This window comes from Bos indicus, chromosome 3 (genome assembly GCF_029378745.1).
Source record: "Bos indicus isolate NIAB-ARS_2022 breed Sahiwal x Tharparkar chromosome 3, NIAB-ARS_B.indTharparkar_mat_pri_1.0, whole genome shotgun sequence".
Lineage (NCBI taxonomy): Eukaryota > Metazoa > Chordata > Mammalia > Artiodactyla > Bovidae > Bos > Bos indicus.
The window spans coordinates 11,835,738-11,853,186 of NC_091762.1; the positions used below are offsets into that span (position 1 = coordinate 11,835,738).

General features: G+C 40.2%; 1 pseudogene; it reads right to left on the bottom strand.

Annotated features, from left to right (window-relative positions):
• Positions 1-3,269, bottom strand: LOC139179674 (T-cell surface glycoprotein CD1b-2-like; annotated as a pseudogene).
• Positions 3,270-17,449: the final 14,180 nt, after the last annotated feature.

The following is a 17,449-nucleotide window of genomic DNA, read 5'->3' on the forward strand; positions in this document are numbered from 1 at the left end:
TTATTCCAAATGGAAAAGGAGACATTCAGGGCTCATGAGATATTCTGATATGACCTGTTAAGAACACAAGCAAAAAACTGCTCTTCTTAAGTAATATTTGTGCACTATGTTTATAGCAGCATAATTCACAACAGGCAAAAGGTGACTGTTGAATTAACCCAAGTGTCTGTTGAGAGATCAACAGGTAAACAAAACAATCTTTAAAAGGAAAGAAATTCTAATACAGATCACCACATGAATGAATTATGAGGACATAATGCTAAATGTAATAACCATTCACAAAAGGCAAAAGATTCCACTTCTAGAGGTACCTAGAGTATAGAGATTCATATAGACTGAAAATAGAATGGTGGTTGCCATGGTCTGAGGGAGCAAGGATTGGGGAAAGTAGTTTAATGGGCATAGACTTCTAGTTTTTCAAGATGAAAAGAGTTCTAGAGATTGGCTGCATAAAATGTGAATGTACTTAAGACTACTAAACTATATGTGTAAAAATGCTAATGCAGTAAATTCTCCATGATGTATTTTACTGCAATTTTTTAAAACTAAATTTACCTACAGATGGGAGTTGGGGAAAGTTTCTAGTGGAAATATTGAGGCTAAAAAGGCATAATATTAATACATAAAATGGAGGGAAAGAATAAAAGGATGGACAGAAAAGAAAGATTAAAAAATGAAAACTCACCAGCATCTCCAAAACCATAATGCAAGGCATATCGAAAGGATCAAGGAGGGCACTATTATTGCCACAAGTATCAAACCAATGGATGTGCGGTGTCCTGGCAATTTGGAGAAGACAAAGGGATATCACTTCAAATCCATTCTCTAGTTCTCCAGGGCTTCTTGCCCATCCAAGTGTCAACACCCACTGTTACCTGCTTTTGATGATTGGACATCATTGATTCCCTTTCTCATATTCCCCAATGTCGTATTCTCACAGCCATCTACAGTCTGTTCTTCTTGCTCCATCCCACCTAGTTTATAGTCCTTCATTCCTACCTATTGTCTGCCTTAGATCAGCTATTTTCATTCCTTTGGCACTGGAGTCTCAGAAATAAATCCCAAACTCTAATTCTCTTTCTTTGTCTCTTCCTTCCTACCTTTCCCTCTGTCACTCTTTCTTCCCCTTCTCCTTCCCTCCCTCCATAGTCCATCCATCAAGTCTCTCCCATTTCTCAGGACTGCCCTCTATTCTTGAAGACCACCTCCTCCCATCCCCAGCTGGACTCCAGTTCCTTCTCACCCCAGTACAGGATGATGTCCTGGTCTCCTAGACTGCTGTGCTTCATTCAACAACTCAGCCCAGCCGCCCCCCCAGTCGCCACATCCAAGGTTACTCGGAGATACCAAGTTCAGTCAGCATTGGGCATGATGTCTCCTTGCTGAGTGCCAGGCTGCTCCTCCTCACCCCTCATCCACATCACCCGCACAGGTTTTGGGTAGAATCCTGAGACATGGCAGACCAGCAGTAGGCAGCCAGGTCCAGGAGTGGGGCCACTGGACAGCCAGGCTTCAGGCTTCACTGGGGTAGGAAGGAGGAGTAAGAATGTCAGATTATGACTCTATTCCAGAGCATGGGGACTCAGAAACCCACAAATTTGGATATTTGCCTCTTCCACTCCTATGGGAATCAGATCATTTATTGATTAAACTCCTCTGGATTCAGGTATTCTCCACTTTTGAATTTAAAGAAGGTGATAGGAGGTAAAATAGAAAAGTTTTGCGGAAAGAACAACACTAACCTTGCTTCTGCAGTTCTGCCTTCCCTGCATCGAGGACACCCAGGAGATATCGAAGACAGGTTTCTGAGAGGAGCCTCTCAATGATATCAGAGATGCCTGGATACTGAGTCGTGAGTGCACAAAACTTCTGCCCTCTGCTGCCACTGTCTGGTGCAGGCACACAGGAATGATTCTGGATCCTCACAAAATCCAGTTCTCCTAAAGCTCCTCTCAAAGAGCTTTCTATGGCCTCCCCAGAATGCAGCTCACAGCCTGCTATGTCCTGGATCACAAAGGGGTCTGTGTAAAGGAAAACTGAGACAAGTTATTAAAATGCAAACAATGAAGAAAAGGCTGAGAAAAAGGCATAGGCCTTTGGGTTTTAGTGACAAGAAAGGTCTGAGATGTGAAATTATAAGTCAAAAACCAATTTCAGTATTCAGGACTTTTCAGGAAGAAGAGCATTGGTTAGAGGTATGCCTATTGTAAACGGTGGGGATTTGCTCTTTTAAGGATGTACAGTGGGCAAGAGGGGAGAAGAGGAGCAATGTGTGATGGAGTCAGGAGGGCAGCATTCCAGGGTGAAGGGGAAGGTTACACTGAGAGAGGAGATTAGGCAGCAGATGCTTGAGGATATGAACTGGAGGATAGGGAAGTCATACTTTAGTTCATTCAGGCACACAGTAGGAAAAGGAGTTTTTCCTAGGTTTTGAAAGTGGCAAGTGACATACACGCAAAACAGGAAATGGCTACAAAGCAGGAACATCATCTATTACACAAAAGTGCAAGAAACAGGAAGAATCTGGGATACTGGGTGGAGGTAAGGAGTCAGGATTGGAGACTACTCTGGAGAGCTGTGTGCGTGTAGTTGAGTAAAGAGGGAAGGAGTAGACCATGATCAGAGGGAACAGTAGCCTCACCAAGGGAGAGAAAAGCCATTGAGAGTCTCTCCAGATCAGAGGACTGTCCTCAAATTCCAACTGGAACTCACTGACATGGTCCTGCACAACCCGAGTGAATCCAATGAAGTAGACTTGGAATAGGTCCTGCAGCTCAGTCATTGCTTCATCACTAAAGTTCCCCTTGGACCAGGGCTTCAGGAAAATGGTAGTGCCCAAGTCAGAATCCCAGCCTTGAATTTGCAAATCATCCAACCAGCCTGAGCCTTGGTTTTGAGCCCAGGAGCTGTTGGCAAAGGTCCAAATATGGATGATATGGTAGGAGGTTGGCCAGTGGAACACTGTGTTGGTGGAAGGTTGAAAAGAACGAGGAAAAATGTAGAATCAGGATGGAATGAAAAAGCACCCAGAGTCTGAACAATATAGAGCCTGAAACAGTTCTCTCCCCAAGCCCTCTGACTCCATCCCCAGCCTCCAGAATAGGGGAGAGGGCTGGAGACAGCAGAGCCCAGACCCTTAGTGGTAGGTGTGGCATGCTTTTATCCAGAACCCCTGCACCTGTGCTGGGAGCAGCCAGAGTTACTCTTACCATCCTATTGTCACCACGTGGGAGGATAACCACTAGCAATAGAAGAGGTAGAGGCAGCATTTCACTGGGAAGTAGAACTTCTGACTCTCAGAGCTGGTATGTAATCTCTTATTTCAGCAAACCTTTTTCTCAGTACTCTAAAGTGACTTCCTCTCTTCCCCGGAAGAAAAATCTCGGACCCAAACTGCACATCTCAGAAAAACTGTACCTCCCACAGCTCTAGACTCCCACTCTGCCTCTCATTTCTGTTCCTTGAACTCAGTCTCCTTTATACTTACTACCTTGGAAAAACATTTTCCAAGGTAGCAAATGATGATGAAAGGTTATTTCACCTTCCCAGTTCTTATTTCCACATCTTTGAAATAAAAGGATAATATTAAACAATTGCTTAGCTTCCCATCTCTTTAATCTAAAATACCTTTGGCTTCTCTACCTATCTTGTTCTCCCTCCCCATGGCCTTCTCACCGCTGGCACTTTGTCATTACCTCTTCCCAACATCTCAATGGCCCTTCTTTCTTATCTCATTCTTCTTACCTGGCTTTTTAATTCCACGTTAAATTTTCTGAGTGTGCATGTGTGTTAACAATCACTGTCTTTTTTATATTTGATTCTGGGGCCCAAATCCCAGAATTAAATATAATAAATAGTTTATATTCTGACCAAAATTCTCTTACACCACAGGAATTTTTGAGGTTGAAAATTACAGATGGAGGGAGGAGCCAAATGACAAAGGAGTAGGACAGGGAGAACACTTTCTCCCCCACAAACTCATCAAAAGAGCATTTAAAAGCCGAGTAAATTCCACAAAACAACTTCTGAATGCCAGTAGAGTACATCAGGCACCTAGAAAAGCAACCCAAGTCTTCGAAAGGAGGTAGGAAAAAACATAAAAGACAAAAAAAGAGACAAAAGAGGAAGGGATGGAGTTCCGTCCCGGGAAGGGAGTCTTAAAAAGAGAGAAGTTTCCAAACATCAGGAAACCTTCTCACTGCCGAATGTGTGCCGAGCTTTGGAAGCACAGAGGGCAACATAACAGGGAGAAAAAATAAATAAACAATTAAAACTCGCAGATTGCGAGCCCTACGTAACTCCCCCAGTGGAGAAGCAGTGCAGACACCTGCACACGCCATTAGCAAGCGGGGGCTGGGCAGGGAGGCGCTGGCTGCATCACTTAGAGTAAGGACCTGGCCTGAAAACCCTGAGCGCTATCTGAGCGAAATAATCTGGGCTAGCAAACCAGACTGTGGGATATCTACCACGCGAAAAGCCAGCCCTAACCTAAGACACCTTGAGGCACGCGCACAGAACAAAGGATTGAACAGAGATAGCCGGCTGCAGACCTTCCCCTTCCGGTGATAAGTATCCAGAGCCGGAAGTGAGCAATTGCAGCCCCAGAGAGACGTTATCTATAAAACTGTAAGCAGGCTTCTTTGCTAACTAAAACTCTTGGGGGGTCTGGATGGTCAACATTTCCCTGAGAAGGTGCGTCGGTTGTACACCTAGATAACTGAGCCGCGGGGAGGCGATAAGCCGCAGCAATCACGCTCGCTAAACACCTCATCACCTGAGCTGCTCGGACCTGGGAAGGGCACAAAACGCAGGCCCAACCAAGTCTGTGCCTCTGAGGACTACCCGAGTGCCTGAACCTGAGCAGCTTGGACCTGGGAGGAGCAGGCAGCCCAGTGCCGGCGTCGGATGGTTCCCGGGGGAACAACCTAGAGCCTGAGCAGTGTGGGCAGGGAGGCTACACGCACCATGAACGGGGGGCAGACCCAGTGTGGCTGAGGCACTGCGAGCACACGCCAGTGTTACTTGTTTGCAGCATCCCTCCCTTCCTCCCCACAGCGCGACTGAACAAGAGAGCCTAAAAAGGAAAAAAAAAAAAAAAGTGTCCTCCACCATCTCCTTTGTGTCAGGGGGGAAACCAGACACTGAAGAGTCCAGCAAACAGAAGAAGCTATAACAGAGGGAACCGCCTTGGAAGCTACAGGCAATAGATTAAAACCCTGTGGTTACTACCGACTACATAGGAAGGGGCCTATAGATCTTGAGAAATAAAAGTCGGACCAAGGAACTAGCCAAAAATGAACTGAACCCACAATACTCACAACAAAACCAGAGAAAGTCCTTGATATATTTTTACTATTTTTATGATCATTCTTTCTTTCTTTCTTTTTTAATTTTTTAAAAAAATTTTAAGTCCTCTTTTATTCCTTTAATTTTCACTTTTATAACCTATTACTTTGCAAGAAAAAAAGACGCTATTTTTTTTCTTCAGCAAACTTCATATATATATATTTTTATAATTTTTTGACCTTGGTTTTTTGTTTTGTTTTGTTTTTTCTTCTTTTCTTTAACATTGTATTTTTGAAATTCCAAACTCTACTCTAGGTTTTTAATTTTAGCTTTTTGGTATTTGTTATCAATTTTGTACCTATAGTTTTTTTATAATTTCTGTGACTTTTTTTTTTCTCTGTTTCTTTCTTTTCTTCTTTTATATAACATTGTATATCTGAAATTCCAAACTCTACTCTAGATTTTTAACTTTTGCTTTTTGGTATTAGTTATCTATTTTGTACCTATATTTTCTTTATAATTTTCGCAACCTTGTTTGTTTTTGTTTGTTCGTTTTTTCTCTCTTTCTTTTCCTTCTTCTATTCTTTAACATCATATTTTTAAAATTCCAAGCTCTACTCTAGATTTTTAATTTTTGCTTTTATGTATTTGTTACCAATTTTGTACCTTTAAGAACCCAAACTTCAGTACCCATTTTTCTCTAGGGAACGAGATTACTGGCTTAACTGCTCTCTCTCCCTTTGGACTCTCCTCTTTCTCCACCAGGTTGCCTGTGTCTCCTCCCTAACCCCTCTCTACTCTACCCAACTCTGAATTTCTGTGTGTTCCAGACGGTGGAGAATACGTAGGGAACCTGATTACTGGCTGGATCTGTCTCCCTCCTTTTCATTCCCCCCTTTTATACTTCTGGCCACCTCTGTCTCCTTCCTCCTGCTTCTCTTCTCTGTATAACTCCGTGAACATCTCTGAGCGGTCCAGTTGTGAAGTGCACATAAGGAAGTGATTATTGGCTAGCCCACTCTCTCCACTATTGATTCCACCTCATCTCATTCGGGTCACCTCTAACTCCCTCCTCCCTCTTCTCTTCTCCATGTAACACTGTGAACCTCTCTGGGTGACCCTCACGGTAGAGAAACTTTTCATCTTTAACATAGATGTTTTATCAATGTTGCTGTATAGAAGGAGCAGTTTTGAAACTAGTGTAAAAATAAGACCAATAACTGGAAGCAGGAGGCTTAAATCCAAACCCTGACTCCAGGGAACTCCTGACTCCAAGGAAAATTAATTGACAGGAGCTCATCAAATGCTTCCATACCGACACTGAAACCAAGCACCACACAAGGGCCAACAAGTTCCAGGGCAAGACATACCAAGCAAATTCTCCAGCAACAAAGGAACACAGCCATGAGCTCCAAGACACAGGCTGCCCAAAGTCACCCCAAAACCATAGACATCTCATAACTCATTACTGGGACCTTCATTGCACTCGAGAGAGACGAAATACAGCTCCACCCACCAGAACACCAACACAAGCTTCCCTAACCAAGAAACCTTGACAAGCCACCTGTACAAACCCACACACAGTGAGGAAATGCCACAATAAAGAGAACTCCACAAACTGCAAGAATACAGAAAGGACACCCTAAAAGCAGCAATTTAAACAAGATGAAGAGACAGAGGAATACCCAGCAGATAAAGGAACAGGATAAATGCCCACCAAACCAAACAAAAGAGGAAGAGATGGGGAATCTACCTGATAAAGAATTCCAAATAATGGTAGTGAAATTGATCCAAAATCTTGAAATCAAAATGGAACCACAGATAAATAGCCTGGAGACAAGGATTGAGAAGATGCAAGAAAGGTTTAACAAGGACCTAGAAGAAATAAAAAAGAGTCAATACATAATGAATAATGCAATAAATGAAATTAAAAACGCTCTGGAGGCAACAAATAGTAGAATAACAGAGGCAGAAGATAGGATTAGTGAATTAGAAGATAGAATGGCAGAAATAAATGAATCAGAGAGGGTAAAAGAAAAATGAATTAAAAGAAATGAGGACAATCTCAGAGACCTCCAGGACAATATTAAATGCTACAACATTCAAATCATAGGGGTCCCAGAAGAAGAAGACAAAAAGAAAGACCATGAGAAAATACTTGAGGAGATAATAGTTGAAAACTTGCCTAAAATGGGGAAGGAAATAATCACCCAAGTCCAAGAAAGCCAGAGAGTCCCAAACAGGATAAACCCAAGGCGAAACACTCCAAGACACATATTAATCAAATTAACAAAGATCAAACATAAAGAACAAATATTAAAAGCAGCAAGGGAAAAACAACAAATAACACACAAGGGGATTCCCATAAGGATAACAGCTGATCTTTCAATAGAAACTCTTCAAGCCAGGAGGGAATGGCAAGACATACTTAAAGTGATGAAAGAAAATAACCTACAGCCCAGATTATTGTACCCAGCAAGGATCTCATTCAAGTATGAAGGAGAAATCAAAAGCTTTTCAGACAAGCAAAAGCTGAGAGAATTCAGCACTATCAAACCAGCTCTCCAACAATTACTAAAGGATCTTCTCTAGACAGGAAACACAAAAATGGTGTATAAATTCGAACCCCAAACAATAAAGTAAATGGCAACGGGATCATACTTATCAATAATTACCTTAAACGTAAGTGGGTTGAATGCCCCAACCAAAAGACAAAGACTGGCTGAATGGATACAAAAACAAGACCCCTACATATGTTGTCTACAAGAGACCCACCTCAAAACAGGGGACACATACAGACTGAAAGTGAAGGGCTGGAAAAAGATTTTCCATGCAAAAAGGGACCAAAAGAAAGCAGGAGTAGCAATACTTATATCAGATAAAATAGACTTTAAAACAAAGGCTGTGAAAAGAGACAAAGATGGTCACTAGACAATGATCAAAGGATCAATCCAAGAAGAAGATATAACAATTATAAATATATATGCACTCAACACGGGAGCACAACAGTATGTAAGACAAATGCTAACGAGTATGAAAGGAGAAATTAACAATAACACAATAATAGTGGGAGACTTTAATACCCCACTCACACCTATGGATAGAGCAACTAAACAGGAAATTAACAAGGAAACACAAACTTTAAATGACACAATAGACCAGTTAGACCTAACTGATATCTATAGGACATTTCATCCCAAAACAATGAATTTCACCTTTTTCTCAGGCGCACATGGAACCTTCTCCAGGATAGATCACATCCTGGGCTATAAATCTAGCCTTGGTAAATTCAAAAAAATAGAAATCATTCCAAGCATCTTTTCTGACCACAATGCAGTAAGATTAGATCTCAATTACAGGAGAAAAACTATTAAAAATTCCAACATATGGAGGCTGAACAACACGCTGCTGAATAACCAACAAATCACAGAAGAAATCAAAAAAGAAATCAAAATTTGCATAGAAACGAATGAAAATGAAAACACAACAACCCAAAACCTGTGGGACACTGTAAAAGCAGTCCTAAGGGGAAAGTTCAGAGCAATACAGGCATACCTCAAGAAACAAGAAAAAAGTCAAATAAATAACCTAACTCTAAACCTAAAGCAACTAGAAAAGGAACTAATGAAGAACCCTAAGGTTAGTAGAAGGGAAGAAATCTTAAAAATTAGGGCAGAAATAAATGCAAAAGAAACAAAAGAGACCATAGCAAAAATCAACAAAGCCAAAAGCTGGTTCTTTGAAAGGATAAATAAAATTGACAAATCATTAGCCAGACTCATCAAGAAACAAAGGGAGAAAAATCAAATCAATAAAATTAGAAGTGAAATTGGAGAGATCACAACAGACAACACAGAAATGCAAAGGATCATAAGAGACTACTATCAGCAATTATATGCCAATAAAATGGACAACCTGGAAGAAATGGACAAATTCTTAGAAAAGTACAACTTGCCAAAACTCGACCAGGAAGAAATAGAAAATCTTAACAGACCCATCACAAGCACGGAAATTGAAACTGTAAACAAAAATCTTCCAGCAAACAAAAGCCCAGGTCCAGACGGCTTCACAGCTGAATTCTACCAAAAATTTAGAGAAGAGCTAACACCTATCCTGCTCAAACTCTTCCAGAAAATTGCAGAGGAAGGTAAACTTCCAAACTCATTCTATGAGGCCACCATCACCCTAATACCAAAACCTGACAAAGATGCCACAAAAAAGAAAACTACAGGCCAATATCACTGATGAACATAGATGCAAAAATCCTTAACAAAATTCTAGCAATCAGAATCCAATGACACATTAAAAAGATCATACACCATGACCAAGTGGGCTTTATCCCAGGGATGCAAGGATTCTTCAATATCCGCAAATCAATCAATGTAATACACCACATTAACAAATTGGAAAATAAAAACCATATGATTATCTCAATAGATGCAGAGAAAGCCTTTGACAAAATTCAACATCCATTTATGATAAAAACTCTCCAGAAAGCAGGAATAGAAGGAACATACCTCAACATAATAAAAGCTATATATGACAAACCCACAGCAAACATGATCCTCAATGGTGAAAAACTGAAAGCATTTCCTCTAAAGTCAGGAACAAGACAAGGGTGCCCACTTTCACCATTACTATTCAACATAGTTTTGGAAGTTTTGGCCACAGCAATCAGAGCAGAAAAAGAAATAAAAGGAATCCAAATTGGAAAAGAAGAAGTAAAACTCTCACTATTTGCAGATGACATGATCCTCTACATAGAAAACCCTAAAGATTCCACCAGAAAATTACTAGAACTAATCAATGATTATAGTAAAGTTGCAGGACATAAAATCAACACACAGAAATCCCTTGCATTCCTATACACTAATAATGAGAAAACAGAAAGAGAAATTAAGGAAACAATTCCATTCACCATTGCAACGGAAAGAATAAAATACTTAGGAATATATCTACCTAGAGAAACTAAAGACCTATACATAGAAAACTATAAAACACTGGTGAAAGAAATCAAAGAGGACACTAATAGATGGAGAAATATACCCTGTTCATGGATTGGAAGAATCAATATAGTGAAAATGAGTATACTACCCAAAGCAATTTATAGATTCAATACAATCCCTATCAAGCTACCAACGGTTTGCTTCACAGAGCTAGAACAAATAATTTCACAATTTGTATGGAAATATAAAAAACCTCGAATAGCCAAAGCAATCTTGAGAAAGAAGAATGGAACTGGAGGAATCAACCTGCCTGACTTCAGGCTCTACTACAAAGCCACAGTTATCAAGACAGTATGGTACTGGCACAAAGACAGAAATATAGATCAATGGAACAAAATAGAAAGCCCAGAGATAAATCCACGCACATATGGACACCTTATCTTTGACAAAGGAGGCAAGAATATACAATGGATTAAAGACAATCTCTTTAACAAGTGGTGCTGGGAAATGTGGTCAACCACTTGTAAAAAAATGAAACTAGAACACTGTCTAACACCATACACCAAAATAAACTCAAAATGGATTAAAGATCTAAACATAATACCAGAAACTATAAAACTCCTAGAAGAGAACATAGGCAAAACACTCTCTGACATACATCACAGCAGGATCCTCTATGACCCACCTCCCAGAATATTGGAAATAAAAGCAAAAATAAACAAATTGGACCTAATTAAACTTAAAAGCTTCTGCACATCAAAGGAAACTATTAGCAAGGTGAAAAGGCAGCCTTCAGAATGGGAGAAAATAATAGCAAATGAAGCAACCGACAAACAACTAATCTCAAAAATATACAAGCAACTCCTACAGCTCAACTCCAGAAGAATAAATGACCCAATCAAAAAATGGGCCAAAGAACTAAACAGACATTTCTCCAAAGAAGACATACAGATGGCTAACAAACACATGAAAAGATGCTCAACATCATTCATTATTAGAGAAATGAAAATCAAAACCACAATGAGGTACCATTTCACACCAGTCAGAATGGCTGTGATCCAAAAGTCTACAAGCAATAAATGCTGGAGAGGGTGTAGAGAAAAGGGAACCCTCTTACACTGTTGGTGGGAATGCAAACTAGTACAGCCACTATGGAGAACAGTGTGGAGATTCCTTAAAAAACTGGAAATAGAACTGCCTTACGATCCAGCAATCCCACTGCTGGGCATACACACTGAGGAAACCAGAAGGGAAAGAGACACGTGTACCCCAACGTTCATCGCAGCACTGTTTATAATAGCCAGGACATGGAAGCAACCTAGATGTCCATCAGCAGATGAATGGATAAGAAAGCTGTGTTACATATACACAATGCAGTATTACTCGGCCATTAAAAAGAATACATTTGAATCAGTTCTAATGAGGTGGATGAAACTGGAGCCTATTATACAGAGTGAAGTAAGCCAGAAAGAAAAACACCGATACAGTATACTAACACATATATATGGAATTTAGAAAGATGGTAACAATAACCCTGTGTACGAGACAGCAAAAGAGACACTGATGTATAGAACAGTCTTATGGACTCTGTTGCAGAGGGAGAGGGTGGGAAGATTTGGGAGAATGGCATTGAAACATGTATAATATCATGTATGAAATGAGTTGCCAGTCCAGGTTCAATGCATGATACTGGATGCTTGGGTCTAGTGCACTGGGACGACCCAGAGGGATGGTATGGGGAGAGAGGAGGGAGGAGAGTTCAGGATGGGGAACACATATATACCTGTGGCAGATTCATTTTGATATTTGGCAAACCTAATACAATTTGTAAAGTTTAAAAATAAAATAAAATTTAAAAAAAGAAAATTATATTGGTCAATGGTATGTGACCTTCTTTTCAGTAGCTCTTCTCCTCTACTACTTTCAGTAACCAATCTTCATTAGACAAATAAAACTTCAGAAATTATGCCCCAGCTTCAGGCTAAGTCAAAATAACTTTTTGTAATAGGCTCATTAACAGTAGAACTTCCTTCTGCCTTTGTAATATTTTATAATCTCCATGTATATTTTGATCTTTCCTATTATCAAATAAAGCATTGCTATGTCAGCAAGTAAATTGGCATTTTTTCACCCAAAGTTCAGAGATGTTTTCCTTAAGATGTCATATCCTATGTCCTCTTTATACATATTTGACAAGTTTTAACAATACATTTAGCATTCACTGGAGAAATATTTGGACTGTAATCAATATGTTGGCTCTCAGGATAATTTTTGGTTTTCTCCATTAAGGAAAATATTCCAAATTTGTGGATATATATCATCTATATTTTGAGTGTAAAGAGAGGTTTTCACTAAGTCATCTTATTTACATAGATAAGAAGATACAAAATGAGTAATAAAACATTCTTTTTTCCTGGAAATAAATCAAATAGACTTCATCCTTCAATATTCAAAGTCCCTCAAGCTAGGCTTCAACAGCACATGAACCAAGGGCTCCCAGATGTACAAGTTGGATATAAAAAAGGCAGAGGAACCGCAGATCAAATTGCTAACATCTGTTGGATCATAGATCACAAGAAAAAACAAGGGAAATCCAGAAAAACATCTACTTCTGCTTTATTGACTACACTAAAGCCTTTGGCTGGGTGAAGCAGAACAAACTGTGGGAAATTCTTCAAGAGATGGGAATACCAGGCCATCTTACCTGCCTCCTGAGAAACCTGTATGCAGGTCAAGAAGCAGCAGTTAGAAACAGACTTGGAAAAACGAACTGGTTCAAAATTGGGAAAGAACTACATCAAGGATGTATATTGTCAACCTGATTATTTGACTTCTATGCAGAATACATCATGTGAAATGCTGGGCTCGGTAAAGCTCAACCTGGAATCAAGGTTGCCAGGAAAAATATCAACAACCACAGATAAGCAGATGATACAACTCTAATGGCAGAAAGTGAAGAGTACTAAAAAGCCTCTTGATGAGGATGAAAGAAGAGAGTGAAAAAGCTGGCCTTAAACTCAGTATTCTAAAACTAAGATCATGGCAACCAGTCCCATCACTTACTGGCAAATTGTTGCCATGGTTCAGTTGTTCACTTGTGTCTGACTGTTTGCAACCCCATGGACTGCAGCACACCAGGCTTCCCTGTCCTTCACCATTTCCCAGAGCTTGCTCGAACTCATATCCATTGAGTTGGAGATGCCATCTGAACATCGCATCCTCTGTCACCCCCTTCTCCTACTGTCCTCAATCTTTCCCAGCATTGGAGCCTTTTCTAAAGACTCAGCTCTTCATATCAGGTAGCCACAATATTGGATCTTCAGCTTCAGCAACAGTCCTCCCAATGAATATTCAGGGTTGATTTCTTTTAAGATTGACAGGTTTGATCTCCTTGTTGTCCAAGGGACTCTCAAGACTCTTCTCCAAGAGCACAGTTCAAAAGCATCAATTCTACAGTACTCAGCCTTCTTTATGGTTCATTTCTCACATCCAAACATGACTTCTGAAAAATCATAGCTTTGACTCTATGGACCATTGTTGGTAAAGTAATGTCTCTGCTTTTTAATACATTGTACAGGTTTATCATAGCTTTTCTTCCAAGCAGCAAGCGTCTTTTAATTTCATGGCTGCAGTCACCATCTTCAGTGATTTTGGAGCCCCCCAAAATAAAGTCTGTCAGTGTTTCCACTGTTTCCCCATCTATTTGCTGTCAAATGATGGGACCAGATGCCATGATCTTATTTTTCTGAATGTTGAACTTTAAGCCAACTTTTTCACTCTCTTCTTTCACTTTCATCAAGAGGCGTCTTAGTTCTTTTTCACTTTCTGCCATAAGGGTGAGGTTATCTGCATATCTGAGGTTATTCATATTTCTCCCGGCAGTCTTGATTCAAACTCATGCTTCTCCAGCCCAGCATTTCTCATGATGTACTCTGCATATAAGTTAAATAAGCATATAAGTTAAATAAGGTGACAATATTCAGCCTTGTCGCACTTTTTTTTCCCAATTTTGAACCAGTTTTTTACTCTTTATCTGGTTCAAACTGCTGTTTCTTGACCTGCGTACAGGTTTCTCAGGAGGCAGGTCAGGTGGTCTGGTATTCCCATCTCCTGAGGAACTTTCCACATTTTGTTCTAGTCCACACAGCCAAAGGCTTTAGCATAGTTAATGAAGCAGAAGTGGGTATTTTTCTGGAATTCTCTTGCTTTTTCTATGATTCAATGGATGTTGGCAATTTGATCTCTGGTTCCTCTGCCTTTTCTAAATCCAGCTTTTACATCTAGAAGTTCTAGGTCCACATACTGTTGAAACTTAGCTTGGAGAATTTTGAGCATGACCTTGATAGCATGAGAAATGACTGCAATTGTAAGTAGTTTGAAATTCTTTGGAATTCCCCTTCTTTGGGATTGGAATGAAAACTGACGTTTTCCAGGCCTGTAGCCAGTGCTGAGTTTTCCAAATTTGCTGGCATATTCAGTGCAGCACTTTCACAGCATCATCTTTTATGATTTGAAATAGCTCAGCTAGAATTCCATCACCTCCACTAGCTTTGTTCGTAGTGCTGTTTCCTAAGGCTCACTAGACTTCTCACTCCAGGATGTCTGGTTGTAGGTGACTATCACACCTTTTGGATATCCAGATCATTTTTGTGTAGTTCTTCTGTTATTCTTGCCACTTTTCTTAATATCTTCTGTTTCTGTTAGGTCCATACCATTTTTGTCCTTTATTGTGCCCATCTTTGCATGAAATGTTCCCTTGGTATTTTTATTTTCTTGAAGCAAATTCTAATCTTTCCCATTCTATTTTTTTCCTCTATGTCTGTGCATTGTTCACTTAGAAAGGTTTTCTTATCTCTCCTTGCTCTTCTTTAGAACTCTCCATTCAGATGGGTATAACTTTCCTTTTCTCCTTTGCCTTTCACTTCTCTTCTCTCCTCAGCTATTTGTAAGGCTTCCTCAGACAACCATTTTGCCTTTTTGCATTTCTTTTTCCTGGGCATGGTTTTGATCACTGCCTCCTGTACAATGTTACAAACCTCTGTCCATAGTTCCTCAGGCACTCTATCTGTCAAATCTAACCCCTTGAATCTATTTCTCACTTCCACTGTATAATTGTAAGGGAATCGATTTAGGTCATACCTGAATGACCTAGTGGTTTTCCCAACTTTCTTCGATTTAAGTCTGATAGTTGCAATAAGGAGTTCATGATCTGAGCCACAGTCAGATCCCAGTGTTTTTCTTTTTTTTCTGACTGTATAGAGTTTCTCCATCTTTGGCTGCAAATAATATGATCAATCTGATTTCAATATTGACCATCTGATGATGTCCATGTATGTAAAGTCACCCCTTTTGTTGTTGGAAGTGTTTCTTTGCTATGACCAGTGCGTTCTCTGCACAAAACTTTGTTAGCCTTTACACTGCTTCATTTTGGACTCCAAAGCCAAACTTGCCTGTTACTCCAGGTATCTCTCAACTTCCTATTTTTGCATTCCAGTCTCCTATGATGAAAAGGACATATTTTTTGGTGTTAGTTCTAAAAGTTCTTGTAGGACTTAGAACTATTCACTTCAGTTTCTTTGGCATTAGTGGTTGGGGCATAGACTTGGATTACTATGATACTGAACATTCTGTCATTTTTGAGATTGCACCCATATACTGCATTTCAAAATCTTTTGTTGACTATGAGGGTTATTCCATTTCATCTAAGGGATTCTTGCCCATTTGAATGAAATTAGCCCTTTCCAGTCCATTTTACTTCACTGATTTCTAAAATGTCAATGTTCACTCAGCGTCTCCTGTTTGACCACTTCCAATTTATCTTGATTCATGGACCTAACATTCCAGGTTCCTATGCAGTATTGCTCTTTATAGTATCAGGATTTAATTTCACCACCAAACACATTCAGAGCTGGACTTTTTTTTTTTTTTTCCACTTTGGGCCATATTTTTCATTCTTTCTGGAGCTACATCTCTGCTCTTCTCCCGTAGTATATTGGGCACCTACTCTCCTGTGGACTTCATCTTTCAATGAAATATCATTTTATCTTTTCATATTGTCCATGGGGTCCTCAAGACAAGAATGCTGAAGTGATTTGCCATTCCCTTCTCCAGTGGACAACATTTTGTCAGAACTCCCCACCATCTGTCTTGGGTGGCCCTACATGGCATGCCTCATAGTTTCATTGAGTTAGACAAAACTGTGATCCATGTGATCAGTTTGGTTTTCTGTGATTGTGGTTTGCATTCTGTCTGCCCTCTGATGGATGAGGATAAAGGCTTGTGGAAGCTTCCTGGTGTGAGGTACTGATCGTGGTGAAAACTGTGTCTTGCTCTCATGGGCAAGGTCATGCTCAGTAAATCTTTAATCCAATTTTCTACTGATGGGACGGCCTAAAGCCAAACTCTGGTAGAGGTAATGGTAACCTCCTCCAGGACTTATGCCAGCATGCTGCATATCCCAAGACTATTGCACTCAGTGTCTCTGGCTTGGGGCAGGCCAATGTGGACCCATACCTCTGCCAGAGACTCCCAAATACTCACAGGCAAGTCTGGTTCAGTCTCTTGTGGGATCAGTGCTCTTTTCTCCTGGGTTCTGGTGCACACAATGTTTTGTTTGTGCCTTCCAAGAGTTTTTTTACCCAGCCCTGTGGAAGTTCTGTAATCAAATCCCACTGGCCTTCAAAGGTATATTCCCTGGAGGTTCTTAGCTGCTCTGCCAGATCCCCAGGTTGGGAAATTTCTTGTGGGCCCCAGAACTTTCACAGTAAGAAAGAACTGTTGTTAAATTTGTTATACCAGAACTCCTTTGATTCTCCAGTTTGTGGGCCATATGCTCAGTTGTTCTATTCAGTTCAGTCACAATCATGTTCAACTCGTTGCAAATCCATAGAATGCAGCACATCAGACTTCCCTGTCCCTCACTAACTCCTGGAGCTTACTCAAACTCATGTTCATGAAGTCAGTGATACCATCCAACCATCTTATTCTTTATTGTCCCCTTCTCCTCCTGCCCTCAATTTCCCAGCTTCAGGGTCTTTTCAAATGAGTCAGTCCTTCACATCAGGTGGCCAAAGTATTCAAGCTTCTGCTTTGGTATCAGTTCTTCTGGTGAATATTCAGGACTGATTTCCTTTAGGATTGACTGGTTTGATTTCCATGCAGTCCAAGAAACTGAAGAGTCTTCTCCAATACCACAGTTCAAAGGTATCAGTTCATTA